Here is a 6,369-nt window from a genome sequence, read left to right as displayed (position 1 = left end):
GCTTGTCTTATTTATCCCTCCTCCTCGACCTCTGGCAAGCACTGATCTTTAACTGTGTCCATAGTTTTGCCTTTTCTGGAATATCGTATAGTTGGAATCATACAGTATGTAGCCCTTTCAGATTGGCTTCTTTCACTTAGTAATATGCATTTAAACCTTCTTTTCATGGCTTTATAGCTCATTTATTTTTACAGTGGAATAATATTCCACTATATGGATGTACATTCTTCTCTTTATTGCAGCCTCTCACCTTTCCACCCTGAAAGAAATGTTCAGATAGGTGATGAAAAAGATTTGCCTATTTGTGTGCATCAGGTTCTACTGTCAGTACTCTGTGTGACTTCGTGCTCTCCTGCAGGGTCCAAGTTGGACTGAGTGAGTGAGAATACCAGACAGATGTACTTTAGGGGTTAGGAATGGGGGAAGAGTTTATAAGGGGAGTCTTTTTGTCCCATTCTCTAATCGTTAACATCATAAAGCCTTTGTTTGTTTTTGGGATGGGAAAAAAGGCATAAATATGAATTGGTATGTTTCCCTGTTTGACAACAGACCAAACAGGAGCGAAGTTCATTCAAAGACACATGGTTTATGGTGGAAGAGAGTACTTGGTCAGTCCTGGGACCAGGAGAGAAAAGGGGAGCTTCAGCTGGGACCTTGACCTTCAAGTGCCAGGTAGGAAGACTACAGAATGAGGTAGCCCTTTCTCTTCAGTGCATGTCTGTATGTACACACACCCATACACACCCAACCCCATTCTGACTTTGCTGCTGTATCTCAGCCTCTTAAAGCCCCCTACTCCCATCCCCAGTGCCTTGGAGTTATTAAGGATGCAAAATATATTTGTTGATTCTTCATTTTTTGAACACTTAATGTGTTTTAGGAACTGTGAGCTGAGCTGAGGCTAGAGTTATGGGGGAAGCCACATAGAGCTCACAGTCCAGTGAGGAATATAGACACTTAAATAGATCGTTTCAACATAATATGGTAAATGAAGAAATAAAGATGTCAATGAAGCCTCCCCAGAGCAGATAGAATTTGATGGGCAGCCAGATAAATAGGGCTGTAGTTCATTTTAGACTTGGAAGGCTGAAGGTCAAAGGCCACCACAGGGGAAGCAGCTTAGAGGGAGTAGGGTTCAAGGAGGAGTGCTAGCTCAGTGGCGCTGGAGCACAGGCTTCTAGGGCGGGTGAGGTAGAGGTATGGAAGCAGACCCCAGAGATCCCTGTGGCCTGGGAGCTAAGGATGTAACTTAAATACCTGTCTTAGCATGTTCACTCCAGTGGTGGAGGGAGCTGGCACACAGGTGGGACTGGGCAGGGCTGCTGCAATAGATGGGAAGAGAGCCCAACCAAAAGTTGGGGACTACAAATAGAAACACTCTGGTCACTAATTGCTTTGTAGGAGGCATGGGGTGGGGCAGAGTCTATTTAATTGAAATTTCTGAATAGAGCAATGTTTCCTTGTCCTTTCCGCCACTTTTCCCTTAAACACACACACACGATCGTTAGTGTTTTGAAAATGTATCATCAGTTTTTGTCATAGTGATTTGAGTTTAGCAAAGACATTTTTTATTTGTTTATTTGAAGATGTTGCGACATCTCAGGATTATTTTAAACATTATGTTCAGAATATTGAAATTAATGGTATAGGATATTGATATCTGTATTCCATGCCCAGTTGCTTTATTCCAGCAAATTGGTGATGAAAGCTTATTTGTGTACGATTGCCTTCTAGAAGATGAATGTGTTTTTTCTTCCTTCTCTCAAAGGGGAATCTCTACATAGCTTTGATTAATTGAAATTCCTATTCTTTCGAATGCTAGTTAATTTGGCTTTTATTGAAAATAATTGGCTGTAATAATGTATTAAATATAGTACCTGGTCGAGAGACAGAACATTCTTTCTAACCAAGATGTCATCAGAAAGTGTGTGTGTCTGTTTGTGTGTAACGAGGATTGTTGCAAAGGATGAGAAAGTGAAACAGGAAAAAAGAAAACTTCTTGAGAAAAAAATGTTTTAGAGTGAGCATTCTAAAGTCAACTTAAAATATAAAACTATAGAATGTGTATTTTAGCCAGTTCATAAAATAATGAGTTAATGATACCCTTAACATAAGCTTGTTCATTACACTCTTCACGTAATCAAACATTTATGGAGTTTCCTTGCACCTGCACTGTTTAAGGGCCCAGGGTGTAGTCCTGTACGAAGTAGAGTCTCCGTTCTCATGAAGCTTACATTCTAGTTACCCACATCACTATGGGGTTTTATTACAAACGTGTTTAAAATTTCGAGAGAAGGGAAACAGTTCTAGAACAAGGAGGAATTAATGGCATCTTGGTTTTTTCAGTTGTGAAGAGCATATTAAGACTGAGTGAAGTAAAGTGGTATTATTACAGCACTTCTCTTACCCTCCTAGTAAACTGTGTTTCACGCTGCTTGGCCTTAATATTTTTACACCATTAACTGATCTTTTAGGGGCATCGTGCTTAGGCATGTAATTTTGACTGTAGTGGGGCAAAGTGAGTCTTCAATAATCATTTACATAAAAGAACTAATTATAACATTCTTTTTCCAGTGTTGTGTGAGACACTAGTCCCAAGATGTAGGCCACAAAAGTAAAGGAATCTGTGTACAAATAAGCCTGGTGCCATTTACTTATCAGCAACATTAGCATATTAAACTCTCTGAAATGTTCTGTGTTAGAGAAACTCCTTAGTTTTGTTTAAACCAGCATTTCTCACATTTCTACTGAGGATCTTTTTTGCTCTTCTCAGGTCCTGCAAAGGGCAAGGTAAAATATTATTTCTCGTCTCTGACTGCCTTGGGCATTGATGCCTCAAGCCTGTGATTCGTTGAGCGTCCCTCGTTCCTAGTCTTACCACCCAGCCTCTAATTGGAAAGTCAGGGAGGGGAAGCCAGGAAAAGAGAATTGGACACTTCCCCTTGGAGTCAGATATCCTGTGACCTAGAAGAGCTAGACTCTAATCGCTGGGCTGTACTTTCAGTGGAAAAGTCCTCAAGGTTTCAGAGAAAACAAATAAGACAAATCCTTGGCAAGTGGTAGAAGCTGGAGGGGATTGGGAGAATTTTGTTTTCAAAATTTCTTTTTCTCTCTTTGGCTTTTACCATCTCTAATTGAGGGCTACTAAAGAACTATCTGGTTTATTTCTTTCCTTCTTGGATTTTATAATTTTGAGTGATTACTAATAAATATGTCAAACATTAGTGGTAATTTCAAGCTAAGAGTAGTATACTTGGCTTATCTTCAGCTAAGTTGAGTGGATTTTTTTTCTGCTTTGCTTGGTCTTTTGTTATAAAAGCAGTTTTGTTAACTTTGGGCAGCAAAATCCTTGAGATGGTGCCCACATGGGCCCATCTTCTGATCTTTATGCTTGTACAGGTGGTATTAGGGCAAAGCTCAAGTGTGGTGTTGCATTGTTCCCTGCCTTTTGAAGAAATCTTAGGACAGATGTGTTCTTGGTTGCTTGAGATCTGTACCAGATAGTGTGGTTTCAGCCAGAAGCATCATGTACGTCCTTTATAGCTTGAGACCACCTTACCACTTGAGATCCCCTGCCACTTGGCCCCACATTCCTGTGGGGATTATGCCAAAAGAAATGTAGAAAAACAAGAGTCCATAAAACCCTAGCAGTAAAAATCTTCCTTGTATGGTCTTAATCAGATTACTTAATATGTGTTTTTGTTTCTTTAATGCTGGTAAGATGATGGACCATAGCAGATGTTCTATTTACTAGACACTTACTAGGTTCCAGGCACTGTGTTAAGAACTTTACCTGTACTCTCTCATTTCATTTTCACATCTGAAATAGCTAAATATTAACTATCTCATTCTGATGGTGAATAACCTGGGACTCTGAGAAGTATGTTTAAGCTTACCTAAGCAAGTAGGAAATGGCAAAAGTAGTTAAGTCTTGCCCTAATGTCCTGCTGTTGGTGACAGGCGTTTTAGCCAGTAGCCTTTGGTGCTTTTTGGTCCCATCTACCTATGCCTCAGGAAATACTCAAGAAAAGGTATAACCCTGAAGCTGCCAATTGATTTATCCCTTGCTGATCTAAAGGTTACTTTATATTTAATTTTTAAATAATTTTTTTCAATTACAGTTGACATATAATATTAGTTTCAGGTGTACAACATGGTGAGTAGAGAAGTGATCACACCAATAAATCTAGTACCCATCTGACACCATTCATAATTATTACAATATTACTGGCTATACTCCTTATGCTGTACTTTACATTCCCATAACTATTTTGTAACTACCAATTTGTACTTTTTAATCCCTTCTTTTTTGCCCACCCACCATTCCCTGTCTCATCTGGCAACCATTAAAATGTTCTCTGTATCTGAGTGTGTTTCTATTTTGTTCTTTAGATTCCACATGTAAGTGAAATCATATGGCATTTGTCTTTCTGTCTCACTCCACTCAGCAGGAAATCATATGGCATTTGTCTTTCTCTGTCTCACTCCACTCAGCATAGTACTCTCTAGGTCCTTCCATGTTGTTGCAGATGGCAAGACTTCATTCTTTTTTATGGTTGAGAAATATTCCATTGCATATATGTACCACCTCTTCTTTATCCATTCATCTGTTGATGGGCATCCAGGTTGCCTCCATATCTTGGCTATTATGAATAATTCTTCAATGAACATATGGATTCACATGTCCCTTCGAAGTAGTGTTTTGGGTTTGTTCAGATAAATACCCAGATGTTGGATTACTGGATCCTTCTTTGTCTCTTGTTATAGCCTTTGCTTTAAAGTTTATTTTGTCTGGGATAAGTATTGCTTCCCAAGCTTTTAGTTTTTTTCCATTTTCATAAAATATCTTTCTCCATCCCTTTACTTTCAGTCTGTGTGTGTCTTTCAATCTGAAGTGAGTCTCTTGTAGGCAGCACATGTAGGGGTCTGCCTTTATACACACACACACACACACACACACACACACACACACACATATATATGTGTATATATATATGTATATGTATACATACACACACATATTTATATGTATATAAAAATTAATCTTATTTTTTAATGTTGCACAAGAAATATCATTTTAGCCAAAGAAATCTTTTAGGAACACTTTTATTATTATTATTATGACATTGTTAATGAAATCCATAAGTTAAAAGTGTACAATTCAACAGTAAGGCATATATATATTGCACTGTGTGTTTACCGCCCATAGATTTCTGTCACCACATATTTGACCCCTTTTACTCCATCTACCTCCTCCCTCCTCCCTTACCCTCTGGTAACCATTAGTCTATTGTCCATGAGTCTCTATTTGTCCTGTTTGTTTGTTTGTTGCTTTTAGGTTTATATCCCACATATAAGTGATACATGTGGTTTTCTACTTTTCCTTATTTCACCTACCTTGATTATTTCAAGGTTCATCCACGTTGTCCCAAATGGCAGTATTTCATTTCTTCTTATGGCCAAAATATCCCATCGTATATATTTACCACAGCTTCTTTAGCCAGTCATCTATCTTAGTCTGTGTGTGTCTTTCTTCGGTTGCTTCCATGTCCTGGCCACTGTGAATAATGATGCTATGAACATTGATGTGCAAATATCTTTTCAGATATATATTTTCAAGTCTTTGGGGTAAATACCCAGTAGAGGGATTGTTGGATCATATGGTAGATCAATTCTTAGTTTCTTGAGAAGCCTCAATACTGTTTTCCATAGTGGCTATACCAATTTGCAGTCCCACCAAGCAGTGTATGAGTGTTCTTTTTTCTCCACATTCTCTCCAACACTTGTTGATTATAGCTACTCTAATAGATGTGAGATAGTATGTCATTGTGGTTTTGATTTGCATTTCCCTAATAGCTAGCGATGTTGAGCATCCTTTCATATGTTTGTTGGCCATTTGTATGTCTTCTCGGGAGAAGTGTCTGTTCAGGTCCTCTTGCTCATCTTTTAATTGGATCATTTGCTTTTTTATTGTTATTGAGTTGTATGAGATGTATATTTTGGATAGTAAGCTCTTATCAGAAGTGTTGCTTGCAAATATGTTTTCTCATTTGGTTGGTTTTCTCTTTACCTCATTGACGGTTTCTTTTGCTGTGCAGAAGCTCTTTAATTTGATGTAGTCCCATTAATTTATTTTGGCTTTACTTCTCTTGCCTTTTAGGTCAAATTTATAAAATCCTCTTTAAGTCCAAGGTCCATGAGTTTAGTTCCTATGTTTTCTTCTATGCAATTTATTGTTTCAGATCTTATATTCAGGTCCTTAATCCATTTTGAGTTAATTTTGGTGTGTGGTGATAAACAACAATCTAGTTTCATTCTTTTGCAGGTGGCTTTCCAGTTTTCCCAGCACCATTTATTGAAGAGGCTTTC

General features: G+C 38.2%; 1 protein-coding gene across 1 annotated transcript in view; it reads left to right on the top strand.

The window, feature by feature from the left end:
• TLN2 (talin 2) overlaps positions 1-6,369 on the top strand; it is a 397,436-nt gene that overhangs the window by 154,584 nt on the left and 236,483 nt on the right. The window contains exon 3 of the mRNA XM_025038744.1: positions 550-672. The gene's annotated coding sequence lies outside the window, so the exon portion shown is untranslated. The remainder of the gene's footprint in view (positions 1-549; positions 673-6,369) is intronic.

This window comes from Pteropus alecto, unplaced genomic scaffold (assembly GCF_000325575.1).
Source record: "Pteropus alecto unplaced genomic scaffold, ASM32557v1 scaffold86, whole genome shotgun sequence".
NCBI classification, from domain to species: domain Eukaryota; kingdom Metazoa; phylum Chordata; class Mammalia; order Chiroptera; family Pteropodidae; genus Pteropus; species Pteropus alecto.
This window is presented reverse-complemented; position numbering and strand designations above follow the sequence as displayed.